Source organism: Felis catus, chromosome B4 (assembly GCF_018350175.1).
Source record: "Felis catus isolate Fca126 chromosome B4, F.catus_Fca126_mat1.0, whole genome shotgun sequence".
NCBI classification, from domain to species: Eukaryota; Metazoa; Chordata; class Mammalia; order Carnivora; family Felidae; genus Felis; species Felis catus.
In genome coordinates, this window is record NC_058374.1 from 112,315,029 (window position 1) to 112,329,952 (window position 14,924).

General features: G+C 35.3%; 2 long non-coding RNA genes across 4 annotated transcripts in view; one reads left to right on the top strand and one right to left on the bottom strand.

Moving 5' to 3' along the window:
- The window catches only part of LOC109501709, a 123,550-nt gene that overhangs the window by 74,436 nt on the left and 34,190 nt on the right, over positions 1 to 14,924 (top strand). For both annotated transcript variants that reach the window (XR_002159943.2, XR_006600937.1), the window contains exon 3: positions 3,032 to 3,129. This is a non-coding gene — a long non-coding RNA (uncharacterized LOC109501709). The remainder of the gene's footprint in view (positions 1 to 3,031; positions 3,130 to 14,924) is intronic.
- The window catches only part of LOC123386675, a 136,764-nt gene that overhangs the window by 791 nt on the left and 121,049 nt on the right, over positions 1 to 14,924 (bottom strand). The window contains exon 2 of one of the 2 annotated variants that reach the window (XR_006600939.1): positions 11,368 to 11,704. The exons of the other annotated variant lie outside the window; for it this stretch is intronic. This is a non-coding gene — a long non-coding RNA (uncharacterized LOC123386675). The remainder of the gene's footprint in view (positions 1 to 11,367; positions 11,705 to 14,924) is intronic. 2 annotated transcript variants of the gene reach the window in all.

The window sequence follows — 14,924 nt, forward strand, 5'->3', positions numbered from 1 at the left end:
ATGCTTCTCTACTTTTTATGTGCTATTAGGACAATATCCAGAGGCTAAATTATTGTGTTTCTTAAAAATAATGCTCTCCATTTAAATAGTTGTTTTATAGGGCAGAGGATTTGTCAGCCTCCTCATTCTTTCACAAATTTGGATGTTTTCTAATTACTTCTTTTCCAGGTTACTAATCTGCTGTTTTGCATTATTTAGTTTGATATTAAACCTGCTTATTGATTTCTTAATTTCAGTTATTATAGTTTCTATTTCTAGAATAGTGCTGCCCAGGAGAACTTTCTGGGAAGATGAAACTATTCTATAGTCTGTACTGTTTTAACATGGTAGCCTCCCACCATCTGTGGCTAGTGACTCCTTAAATATGTGTGTGTGTGTAACAAAGAAATTGACTTTTCTTCTTTTCTTTTTTTGTCTTACAAAGTAATTGACTTTTACATTTTATTTAACTTCAATTAATTTAAGTTTAAATAACCACAGTTGGTTCGTGGTTAACATATTAGCACGGTTCTAGAATTGACCTTATTTTTTTTTTTTAAAAAAGGATTCCAATTCTCTGCTGAAATTATTCATCTGTTTCTCTATTTTATTGAATTTTAAAAACTAAATTATCTGTTGGTCTCTTTCTTTTCCTATGGTTTTCTTTCTTATATATGGTCCTCTCTTTTATCATGATAGGTAACTTTTTATTAGACTTACTAGATGAGAGTTGTGGGAATAAAATTATAGAAGATCTAGGTGATATTATCCTCTTCTAAAAAATTTGGATTTTTCATTTGGGAGACAGATTCCTTTGTTCAGTACAAAGACATTGGTCTTATTATTGGCTCTATCTGTGCCCTTAAGCATATCATGCAACAGCTCTGAACCTCAGTTTCCTCAACCATAAATAGGCCTAATATTCAGCCTCCTTAAAGCAAAGGTTGTAAAGGTGAATGGTCAATTTCTGAAAATTTTGTGAAATCTACAAGTTAATATGAAGATGAAGTTCCTATTAACAATTCATTTTTTTCTGCATATATTCAGCAATACTTTTACAGGTTGCTTGAAAATAAAAACAGGATTTTGTTGGGGAGAAATTGTTCTTGCTGTTACAAACAAGTTACTTCATGTTTGTTTGTATGTGTTGACTGATAGTTTTTGAGTGGTCCATGATAGAGAAAAGTACCTGCCTTCTGAAGGCAATGAACGGTTACAAAATCAGCTACTAATTAATGGTCTTACAATTGCAAGTGGGAACAAATTTACTACTCCTTTTAGTTTGTACTCTGTCATAAGATTTCACAAAAATGGAGAAGAATCTGAATGTTAGCCAGAATCCTAGGCCGCAGTCAAGTTTTCTGGTACACATTGAAATCTCAAGTCATCATGAGAAACTGGTAGAGCCAATGGTGCCATTTTTGTTTATTCTTAGAAAATTAAAGTCAGATTCTTTTTCAGTGGGTGTACACATTTTCTTATTCCAGTCATTCCAGTGCAGCACAAAAGAAGGATCATTTCCTTATCTTGCATTTTATTAAGAAGGAAAAAAAATTCCTTTGTACTTAAAACATCATCTTCCTGTAAACAGAATGATTAACTTGATATTGTCCAAATAATTTCTAAGTATCCAAATAAGATTAAGGCATTTATTTTCCCAAAATTATGAGTTATTTGTCCCTTTTATTTCATTTTCTACACTTAAGCCAAGAGTTTTTTATTGCTTATTCAAAAACTGTTGCATTTTTGCCCTAAATTCCAGTAATCCTTGGAATGCTTTGACATCATGTAGTATCTGAATAGAGCAATATTATCTACAGTATAAAAAAGTTTTTGTTGTAGAATAATTTTTATTTTATTTAAAAAAATTTTTTTTCAACGTTTATTTATTTTTTGGGGGACAGAGAGAGACAGAGTATGAACAGGGGAGGGGCAGAGAGAGAGGGAGACACAGAATCGGAAACAGGCTCCAGGCTCTGAACCATCAGCCCAGAGCCTGACGCGGGGCTCAAACTCACCGACCGTGAGATCGTGACCTGGCTGAAGTCGGACGCTTAACCGACTGCGCCACCCAGGCGCCCCGAATAATTTTTATTTTTAAAAACAAAACTGGTTTCAAAATCTAGTGCCTATCATAAGATATGTTCTTTTTCAACTTGATTCTGACAAATATATAACCAATACTGACCATCCATTGTTCTTCAAGAGAAAAATGATACCCTATTACAGATTGCCAATTTATTAATATCTTTAAAAACCTGTTTAAAGGCTCATTTCCTTTCCTATCTTCTCCACAATGTGTTTAATGTACTTGATTTGGGTAATAACATCCAGTAGTCAGGGAAGACAGAAACAGCTACCTTGATTACTCCCTTGGCATACTTATGCATGAATGGAGACTTGATGCATGAACAAAAACACTTCAAGGTCATACTCTTGATCTCCCTCCAGGTTTTCTTTTCTCTTAAGATTAAGCTATAGCGTTTCCTCTCTTAACAAAAAAGCAATTGAGATATTAAAACATGCTGTGTTCACAAAGCCTAAACCCAAGTAGCTATGTACAGATAAAGTTCTGCAGTGGGGCAATGGTTCCATAGTATTGTATAAATATACCAACTATCTCAGGCAGCTTCTCTTTTAACAGCTGTTTAATTGCTTCTCTTCATTAATTGCAGCTTCAGAAAAACCAAAGAAGATGTACACACACACAAACCCCCAAAACCAACGACCTATTTATAATATTTATGGCATGCCTCTGTGTTATTACTTTCATTATGACACCTATCAGAGAAATATAGAAAAGAAATATTTGGACATTACAAATATCCTAGCAATAAATTTGAGTTAAAATATTCTCCAACTCTAGTTACTACAACTGAAAAGACTCATTTCTTTCAGCTATTATTTCTAATGCTGCTAAAGAGACACATTTGGGGAAACATTTATCAGAAGTACTAAATCAGCATTACAGATATATGCCAAGGGACCAGATGAAGCTATAATTGCAACCAATTTGTTTTTCAGATGAGGCTTTTGTTTTTGTTTTTTTCAGAGTTGATGGATGGCCATATTTTCGAGGATAATATGTATCTGTCACAGATTAACACAGGAGAGTGATACAAATATACTCTAAAGCACGGGGAAGTGTTGGTGAGTAGAGGTGTATATAAATACATATAGGAAGAAATGAAATAATCAAAAGGTCTATCTCAGGCTTGACACTTAGATAACATCCCTTCAAAGTGACCTACAGGTGCAGATGCTGGGCTTATATACTCAGGATGTTGGGATTATGGGGGTATGTCTTAAACCAGGGACTCTTAACCTGGTACTGTTGACATTTGGAGCTGGATGATTCTTTGCGTGAAGGGCTGGTGTCTGTATACTAGGACATTTAGCAGCATCCCTGGCGTCTACCCACTAGATGACAGTAGTACCCACCCTGAGTTGTGACAACCAAAAAATGTCTCCAGATAGTCTCTGAGAGAAAATTGTCATTGGTAAGAACCATTGGAGTTAAAGAAGGCAGGAGGATAAAAATTCTTTGGTTGATCTAGCATTATATTATCATATCCCATCTAGGAAAGCTGTGGGTTTTTATATGTCACCCATGTGTTCCTGACGACTCCTCTGTCTGTAGCAATATCCCAAGCCTCAAATCTCTAAATTAATACTTTCTTGACTTACAGGAATTCCACGTTTTTATTTCCTTTCTGCGGGTTTCCTGCATAATTTCTTGAAGAGGTGAAATTCCTAGGAGTGCTTGGGCAGGCAGAATTCTGACAGACACAAAGCTCCTTCTTGCACTTCTGGTATCTTTCTGTTCCTGTGTCCGTTCTTCTGGTTATTCCTGACCTTTGTGGCTTAGGGTTTGTTGCTCATGTGATTGCCAGTGTTGCTACAGAATTCTCTATTTTCAGTATTTTCTTCTTCTGGCCATAAACACAATAAAATAAGAAAAAGGTTTTTTTTTTTCTTTATATGACTAATCTTTTCAAATATTTTCTCAGAGCAAGCAGGTTGGACCCCTGGTAGATTCTTCTTTTATTCTAAATCATTCACTGTCTCAGAGCAAATAGGCCTCCCAAGGGGCAATATTAAGGGCACAGTGAAATCTGGTCTCATACTCTCCATGAGAACATTATTGCTCTTTGACAAACTCGGGTTCTACTGCTCTCTTGTGCACTCTATAAGACTTACTTTGTACTTGGATATTTTCTCATAGAGTCCATTGTCCCACACAAATCGAGATCTATTATAGGAAATTGGTTCCTGTACCCTAGAATATTCCAAGGCCGTTAAAATATGTGTTAATCAACTTAGGAATGGTTGTAAGATGGCTCTGTTCAGGAGCCAAGAGGTTCCATGGATTAGTAAGGTTTAACTTCTAATTACATCTAGTAGACATTTATATGACATAGCTTCAAGTATTCTGTTAGGTATTTTTATTTTATAGCTGGCAACTTTACCTAATATTTTTATTTGTTGCAGTAGTTTTTGATGAAAATTATGGATATGGCTGTTATCCCCCATTGAATCTATGAGTTTTATAATATTATTTTTTAACTTGACACATTTCTAAATTTATCTAACAGAATATTGGGATGAAATATTGAAGAATATAGAGAGTCGCCACTTTGTGTAGTATAGTATTAACTAAAACTTGTGTAGGTCAGACCTATGCCCTCACTGTGCATGGTTTCATAGTAACTGAGGAAATGTGCAAATAGAGGACACAGTTCTGATGTGCATGCGGTACAGTTAACACAGTACTGGGCAAAGTGAGGGCTGCCTTGTTAAATAAGAACAATGATGGAGAACTTATCTGTTACATATTGAATATGTGATAAAGCATTCAAAGTGAAATACAGTCATCCTTATGTAAGAATGAATAACTAGTGCAGAGGAAAAATAATAGAGAGGCATTTTGGTAAAGATTTAAATTTAGTGTATTAAACACAGATTTTTTCTTTCTGGACTGGATTATACACATTATCATTAATTTCACACATGACCTTCTTTCATGTCAACCACTTAATCAGTTAATACGTTTATTTACACACAATATAATAAACACCTATGACAACACTACCTAAGCCAAGAATGAGAACAGTATAATACCATACCATATGTAGTATTTGGACTTGTATTTTCACTTAATATTATACTATTATTAGTAGTATATTATTAATACTATATATAGCTATAGCTCATTTCCTTTTACTACTATATAATTTCTACTGGGTGAAAAATAATTGTTTATTTGCTCATTCTCTAGTTGATGGACTTTGAATTGCTATCATATATTTTTCTTTACTGTTAAGAACAAGGTTTCAGGAAGCTGTGAATTCTCCTACACACTTATTCTGGTGCACATATGTAATGTAAGAGTTTATTGTAGAGATGAGTTTCTTTATCTATATAGGGTTGCTTTCTGTGTGTGACATAGGGATTTTTTTTTCATTTGGAACTAATATATACTAGTGCAATTCCTATGGAAAACAGAAGGGAGCTTTCTCAAAAAATTGAAGACAGAACTACCATAGGATCCAGCAATCCCTTTTCTGGGTATATATCCAAAGGAAATTAAAACAGGATCTTGAAGAGATATCCACATGTATATGTTCATTATAGTGTTCACAATAGCCAAGATATGGAAATAACCTGTGTTCATCAACAGATAAATGGATAAAGAAGATTTAATATGGGGGCACTGGGTGGCTAGGTGGGTTAAGCATCCAGCTCTTGATTCTGGCTCGGGTCATGATCTCACAGTGATGAGACTGAGCCCTGCATTGGGCTTTGTACTGAGTGTGGAGACTGCTTGGGATTCTCTCTCCCTCTCTCTCTGCCCCTCCCCCACTCGCTCACACGCTCACATTGTCTCTCTCTCTCTCTCAAAATAAATAAATATTAAAAAAGAAGATGTGATATATATAACACACACATATATCATGATATACCGTGTGTGTGTGTGTGTGTGTGTGTGTGTGTGTGTGTGTGTATTCCTGATATATATTTCGGAATACTATTCAGCTGTAGGAAAGAAGAAAATCTTAACATTTCGCACTAACATAGATGTACTTTAAGGGCATTTTGCCAAGTGATGTTTCACTTAGCCAGACAGAGAAAAACAAATACTGTGTGGTATCATTTACATGTGGAATCTTAAAAAAAAAAACTTGAACTCATACTAACAGAATAGAAAAGTGGTTTTCAGGGACTGGGGGAGTAGGGGAAATAGAGGTTGTTAAGAGGATATAAACTTTCAGCTATGAGATGAATAATTATATGAGAATCTAATGTAAGACATGGTGACTATAGTTGATAACAATGTGTTGTGTAATTGAGATTTGCTAAGAGAATAGAAGTTAAATGTTTTCATCCCCCTCAAAAGATGTGAAATGATGGATGTGTAAATTAACTAAATGGAGGGAAACCTTTCAGAGAATATACATACGTAATCACTATGAGGTACAGTTCAAATATTTTACAAATTTATATGTCAATTATACCTCTATAAAGCTGAAAAGGTGTGCATATAATAGAAAAAAACCTATTGGTAAGAATTTAAAAGATACAAGAGAACAGCTAAAAAGAAAGATTCTAACACATCAATTGAAGTTATCTTTGGTTGATTTTCCCCCAAATTTCACTTTCTACATTGAGAATATAGAAAAATAAATATTACATACTATTTAAAATGACAATGAGAGAGGATAATACAGAAATGGCCTATGTGAACCTCACCTGCTTCCCTTCTGCTCCTACTCCTAGTCTATCTACTTCTCCTGAGCTTAGGATCTTCTGGGGCTGATAGTGAGCCAGAGGCATATGAAGTCTTGGCTGGTAATTTTCTGATTTAGCATCTTGGCCAGTAAATAGCAGAGCCCATAGAAGAGCTCTGTGGACAGCAGTGTCCACAGAGTCCAGCACACCATTGAGATTCATGGACCCTTGGAAGGAAATTCTACATCAGTCTTATATGGCAAAGCCTCCTGTCATTGATCTTCAAGATCTTAGCTTAGGAGTTGATGAACAGGTGAACTGAGGTTTCCTACTCCTGAGTCTAAGTTAATATGAAGAGGCTGGAAGTGGGGAGATCTCCTTGTATGTGCTCCGGAGATAGCAGCTTGACTTCTACAACAGTGCTGGACCATGCATGGAGAGAACAGTTACTCTGTCATCAGTGTGCTCACTTAGAGTACCAGTACTCAGACTTGAGCCCTAGCATGTCTAAAAAAAATCACAAAGTCTCCACTTCTCTGGGTGATCAATTTGAAGGGTAACCTTGCCCCTATAGTTCAATATTCTGAGGGGCTGTGTAGATAAGCCTTGTGAAATCAGAGGTGAAGGTTAGCAACCCCATACCTTGGACTGAGCCTTCCTCTGTGTTAAAAGTGATATTTTCATCTTCATATGTTTGGCTCCTGGTTACAACTCCCAATTGGTTCTCATTGGAAAGAGAAGGAAGCAAGCAGAAGAGGGGTTTACTTATAAACTCTAACAATGGCCTCTCTCGTGTTTTTTTAAAGATTTTTTAAATTAATTAATTTTAATGTTTATTTTTGAGAGACAGCATGAGAGGGGGAGGAGCAGAGAGAGAGAGAAGGAGACACAGAATCTGAAGCAGGCTCCAGGCTCTGAGCTGTCAGCACAGAGCCCAACACGGGGCTCAAACCCATGAACGATGAGATCATGAATTGAACTGAAGTTGGATGCTTAACCAACTGAGCCACCCAGGCGTCCCATGTATGTAAGTATGTTATTCAACCCTTGAGAATAATGAATTAAGGGGCACCTGGGTGGCTCAGTTGGTTAAGCATCAGACTCTTGATTTCAGTTCAAGTCATAATCTCATGATTTGTAGGATCAAGCCCCACGTCTAGCTCTGTGCTGACAGTGCGGAGCCTGCTTGAGATTCTCTCTCTCCCTCTCTCTCTGCCCCTTCCCTGCTCGCATGCGCACACACATTCTATCTGTCTCTCAAAATAAATAAATAAATATTTTAAAAAAAAGAATAATGAATTAAAACTATACTAATTCTGGGGCACCTGACTGGCTCAGTCAGTTGAGCATGCAACTGTTGATCTCAGGGTTGTGAGTTTGAGCCCCATGTTGGGTGTAGAAATTACTTAAAAATAAAATCTTAAAAAAAGAAAACTATACTAGTCCCATTGTTGGTATTCTCCATGGATAATTATTTAGTTTAAAAAAGCAAGATCCAGAAAAATGTACATATGGTGATCATATATTTGGGAAAAAATGTGTACCTTTAAATGTATGTTTGCATTTATGTGGGTGTATAGGAAGTGCATTATTATGAGAGCGAATAAATAAATAGAGAATATATGGGTTACTTGGGGTTTTTGGGGAGGGGAATGACATTAATAGATTAGAGGGAAAGTTGAAGGAGGCAAACAAAAGAGAAATACACATGTCTGAATCACATTTATGAAGGTATATAAATTTTATATGTGTATACAATAAATTAAGGCAATAAAAGAAAAATAATAGCACAGATTCTGAATTTCAATAGGAAAACAGACAAAACAAAAATCCCAGGGGAAGGTTGAGAGAAAGCTTGTCAGCTCATATTCTCATGCAGAAATTGAACTTCCATCATTCCTGTCATTGGAAAAGAATTAATAACATAATAAATTGAGCCCAAGCAATATGAAATTTAATCACAAGGCATAACTGAAGATACAAAAAATCAAATTTTGAAACATATGTATTGTTAACTTCAATTTTAAGTCTTTCTAAGACTCAGAACTTTCCAAAATAAATTCTTATAGCAGAGGATCTGTTTGTCCATAACTATAATGCCAAAACAAAAAGCAAAAAAACAATCAAACAAACAAAAAAACCCTTTACATAATCAACTCTTGAAACCTTGGCGGTGTTTTCTTCTTCATTGCATCAGCTTTGTGTTAATAGCCTTGCAGGTAATTAGTTGATTTCTGAAGTCTAAACACCCAAACTCGAAAGACATAATAAATCAAACAAATATCCTTATTTCTATAGACAGAAAGTCTTGCTCTAACAAAGTGGTTCTCAAAGTATGCTCCAAGTACCCTTGGGGATCTGAAGGACCTCTTTAGGTGTATACAAGGTGAAAGACTTCTTTAATAATACTACAAAGTTATCATTTGTCCTGTCACCTTCATTATGTTATGAGAATTTCTTGAAGTTTTCCAGAGGCTACCGGATATTTGATATTACAGTAAATTGAATTCAGAAGCAGATACTGGAATTTAATTCTTTTCTTTTAAATACAGTTAGTTTTCTATAAAATCATTTATGTTAACTTGTAATGGGTTTAGTATTATATTAAATAATTATTAATAAATGTTTAGTATTAATTTTTAGTGTGATAAATAACGATCATTACATATAGCCCACATAAACATAAGCACTTTGGGACCTCAATATTTTGATTCTGAAGCAAAATGTTAGAGAAGTACCACTCAGATGCTAATGTATTAAGCTCTCCCCTTTTGCACAAGACTGTCACCATTTTGGAGGGCATATTTTATGGCAAGAAAAAGTGGGAATGAAAAGTACAGTTACATTTATATGCCATTAACATAATATAAAAGCAGTGAAAAAAAGACAAGGTAAGACAGCAGTGTAATAGATTGTCATTTTTTTTAAATATAAGATTGGCACCCTTACACCCCTTTTTTATGCCACCTATGAATGTGTTAATGTTTTTTTTTGTTTCTATTGTTTTATTCAAGTATAATTAACATACAGTGTTACAGTAGTTTCAGATGTACAATAAAATGATTCAGTAATTCTATACATTTCTCAGTGCCCATAAAGGTAAGTATAGTCTTAATCTCCTTTATTTCACCCATTTTCTCCACCTACTTCCCTTCTGGCAACCAAAAAAGAGAATCTTAAATACAGAGGACAAACTGGTGGATGTGTTAATGTTGACTCAAGTTTGCAATAATTGTCACAATCATATTCAGTGAAGCACTTTGTAAACTACCCCCCCCCAAAAAAGGGAAAAATTGAAGTGTTCATAAATAGAAGAATTGTACAATAAATTACAGAATGTCCATTCAATGGGATGCTATGAATATAATTGGTTGTATATTATAGATTCTGTATCCAGTATAGAACTATTATGATTATTTCAGAGATTTAAGTAAGTTTTAGAACAACATGAATAGTACATACTACGTGTATTTTTAAAAAAAGTAAGTTCATGTATGGTTCTAGTATGTGAGTAAGTGTGGGCAGGGAGTATGAGGGTGTGTGTGACTAGCATATATTGCAGGAAAGATACACAAGAATCAATTAGTAATGATTATCTCTAGCAGTGATAAAGTGGAATCATGGGGGCTTTCCAGTTTTTATTTCCTATTTATCTTCTTTGAATTTTTAAAATTCATAATTTATGCATTTAAAAAAATTAAGGCTTAAAAAATGATCCTTTGTTACTCAAAAAAATATTAAATTAATGATTATTTTCTTTTAGAAGTTTGCTTTCAGGAAGACCCAATTACACTGAACATAAAGAGTTTCTTGAGAGGGCATAAAAAGACACAATGCAGATGAGTTCATTCTATGATAAAGTTAAATTCTAACCACTAGGCATTTTTAAGCCCATATTGAATGCACAGCCAGTACTCTATGCTGCTGCAGAGACCTGAAGATGATCTAATAGAGACTCTGCTGACCCATCAATTTGCCAGTATGAGCTCAGGTATTCTTCATCCAGGTCTGCAGCAAGAATAGAAGATTGAGGGCAGAGGGAGTCGCAGGAGCTTGAAAAAGTAGGTGGAAGAAAAGCCCTAGCAAAAATTTTCCCTGAAGGAGTTAATTAATATTTCATGGTCCTGACAGGACATATGGCCTGGGGACAGAAGTGACAGGCAGGAAGGGGAGATAAGACAGAGGAAAGAAACAGCAACTTCATATTAGTGACAGTAACAATGTTTTCTCTGTCTAGAAAATCAGGTTTAATGTGTATTGAGAGCTCACCCTGGGCTATGACCAAAAAATTAATAGATATTACAAAATGGCAGTGTAACATGGTATAATATTAGGAGTGCCTGGGTGGCAGTCGGTTAAGTTTCTGACTCTTGATTTCAGCTCAGGTCATGAACTAATGGTTCGTGAGTTGGAACTCTGTATTTGGCTCTGCACTGACAGTGTGGAGCCTGCTTGGGATTCTCTTTCTCTCTCAAAATAAACATTTAAAAAATATGATGTAATATTATGTCTTTGAAGCATATTATATGATATTATGCATATTATTATTGTGTGATATCATATATTATTCTATCTGTGGCATATGGTGTTACCAAAAGACAAATGTAAATTGATGGTATCATATTATTACAGTTTTAAATCTGCACAGGCTGTTATTACCTCTTTATAATGCCTTCAGGAAGACGTGACTCCTTTTGAGAAAAGGAAACAAACTCTGAGACGCAGAGGACTTTTTCAAGGTCTCATAGCTAATAAGTGGTAGAACTGGGTCCTGGTTTCAAAGTTCGTAAAAATTTCACCACGCATTTTATTTGTAGATAATATCTCTTTTTGTAGTGTGCGTGGAACAGAGACCAGTTTGCCAGTTTTATCCACTGAACTTGCACAACGATTTCAAATTCCGTATTTTACATCCAGTCATATTTTAATATTGTTTGTCTTCTGGTCTCATTTGTCATGAGCTCTTGGCCACCACCAACAAACATTTACTCAGCACCTGTTGGGTCCAGAGCATTGTGTTAGGGACTGTGGATATAAATTTAAAGGAGAAATAATCCATGGTTTAAAGAGGCTAATAATTGATTTCATGAGACAGGAAACATAAAATAATTATAGTACCATATGGCAAAAAAGGGCAAGTGCTAGATAAAAAAAAAAAACAGCCAGAAAATGGCATGGAAGTTTAGAGAAATGTAACTTTTATCAAGCTTTGTGGTCTTAGGCAGTTTGCTTAATTTTTCCTACCTTCGGTTTTCTTATCTGTAAGGTGGGTTTATTGCATGAATTAAATCAGAAAATACACGTAAATCACTCGGTGCCTGACGCACAGACAGCACTGAATAAACGGAAAACACTATTGATATTTTTTTCTCTTCTTTCCCTTCTCTGTTTTTCTCTTTTTCCTCATCTTTCCTGAGGTGTCAGACTAAATAATATGAAAAGCCTCAGCCTTTAAGGAAGGTACAGAGAAGAAGTTTTTGACATGGGGAAGGTTAAGAAGTGAATGTATTTCTAATACCAAATTTAGAATATAATAACATTTAAGAGAATGACTCTATTTATATAAAATTTTATGAACATATTCCATATTACAGTTTATGCACGTTATGTGGGTCTTGAGAATGCTTAAAAAGTAGCACCTCTTTCCTACCTTCTTTTATTCTGGCTCTGAACCAAGTGAAAAATTGGAAAACAAAATGAAACAAAACCCAGCAAGACAAATGAAGGCCATTCTGACTGCCACTGTTACTGAGAGAGACTGAGTTGAAAACTTAGTTCACTGTAATAATCAAATGGGCTTGCAACCTAAGCCCTCCAAGAATACAGATGTACGTCATTTCATCGTGGTCATGCTGCATAGGACAGAGGAGCCCCCACTGCAGGGATAGCACCTCTAGTGCTAAGCTTCTGTCCTAGCTGAGAAAACCAGAGCCAGGTTCTGTGTTGATTGGGAAATGCAGAAGAGGAGGGATGAGGGGAAAGGGCTGGGTTATACATACCTCAGTCTTCTTCCAAACTTACCAATCAGGTAACCATCTCTACACCTCAGTGAGTAGGGTAGCAATGGAAGTGAGGGCACAGCAAGAAATCAAAAAGATTTTAGGATACCCTTTTCAGCAAACATCGGGGTGGGGCAGGGAATAGGTACATTCACACATGCATGTCACATCTACACATGAATACACTCTGAAGACTGTAAGCAACAAACCAAGAACCTGCATGGGGACATCCAGCTAATCTATTCTGTTGAGGAGCTGATCTAGGATGATGAAAGAAAAAAAAAATTAAAAAAAAAAAGCATGATGAAAGAAAAGTCACATAAGCCATAAGGGAGAGAATATTAGGTATTGAGTCACCCTCATACATTTTATTTTTCCTTCTTGAACCTATATCAGCCTGTTGGACAGCTTAATAGCCTTTTCTTGTGTGGGTTTTTCTTTTTTTGGAGGGAGGGATGGGTTAAAAAATTAAAGCACAATATTTAGACTAGAGTTACATTAACTTAGTTGGGCTCAGAATTATTGGAAACATTTTAGTATCTGCTATTTTTTGAAGTTTTAAAAATTAATGTATAATATCCATATAGAAAAGTACATGAACATAAATGTTCAGCTCAATAAATTTTCATGAAGAAAACCTTGTAACTCTCCAAGGTCAAGAAAGAATATGTGTAGAGCTCTCCTCTTGTCCTCATGCACCCCCCAGGTATTTCTATCTTGATTTTTAACTTAATTCTGGTTTTGCCTTTAGGTCTATTTTTTCTCAGTACTATATTTGTCATAGTTGTTTCTACTATTCCTTCCTTTTTATGCCAGATAGTATTTCACTGGATGGATATACCACAGTTAAATCGTTCCATTCTGTGGTTGATGTACTTTGGGGAAATTTCCAACTTGGAACTATTACAAATACTTCTGTATATTCCTGTGTGCATTGTTGTTATACATGTGTACTTGATTCTGTAGATTTCAAATGAGTAGTAATAGTGGTTTTACAAAATTATTTCTTACCTTCACCACATTTTGTGTTATCGGTGTTTTAATCTAACCATTCTATTGTATGTGTAGTGGTATCATAGTATTTAGTTGTGGTGTTAATTTGCATTGTCCTGCTAACTGAAAAGGTTAAGCATATTTTCAAAAGTTCATTCTCCTTTGGGTATCATCTCTTCTAGGTTTCTGGTTCAGCTCCCTTGTCCATCTCTCCGACCCCCGGCTGTTTGCACTTTCTAATTGATTGTACACAGAACATGCAAAGACTGGATATGAGCCCTCTCTCAGTATTTGTGTTACATATTCCTTCTCTTACTCTGAGACTTATTTCCTTTCATTCTTATTATGGCTTTGATAAGTTTCTTCATTTTAATATAGTTTATTTTCCTTTATTAGCAATGATTCTTTTATGGTTAATGATAGTTACACCATGCTTAAGAAATATTTTCACTACAAATCTACACTCCACTAGAAATTAATGTTTGTGTATGATAAAAGAAAAGTTAGCTTTTCTTTTCTTGTGGATCCAACTGATCCAACACTATTTGTTAAAACGGCAGTTTTTTTTCCCCAAGAGAAATGAAGACTTCTATTCATGCAAAACTGTGCATGTGAATGTTTATATGAGGTTTATTCATAATCTCCCCAAACTGGAAATGACTCAATTTTGTCTTTCAAGAGATGATAAAAAAGACTGTGGTACATACATACAGTACAAAAGTACTCATCAATAAAAGGTAATGAATTATTGATAGATGCAGCAACATGGATTAATCTCAAATCCATTATGTTAAAAGAAAGAAGCCACACAAAAAAAAGGCAACATAAAGCTACAGGTATAGAAAACAGGTTGCCAGGGGATAGGGGCAGCATTAGGAAATATTTTGGGGTGATGAAAATATTTTATGGTTGTGTTGGTATGTATACAACTGTATACCCCTGTCTAATGCACAGAGAGGATTCTACTGTTTGTAGATTTTTTTAAATCTTAAAATCCAAAGTTTTAAAAAATATCTCAAACAAAATTTCTTTTCCCCACTGCTCCATAGTGCTACAAAAATTAGTTTGCATTGGTATATGGTGCTGTGCCCCAAATAGAGAGTACACGGGCATGGAGGCCAGACTAGAAGCAGGAGTGGCTTCATTTACTTTCACTCACAATGACTCAATGAGAGAACTTGGTTGTCTCATTTCCATAAGTCCAGACTCTGCAGGGATAAAAAG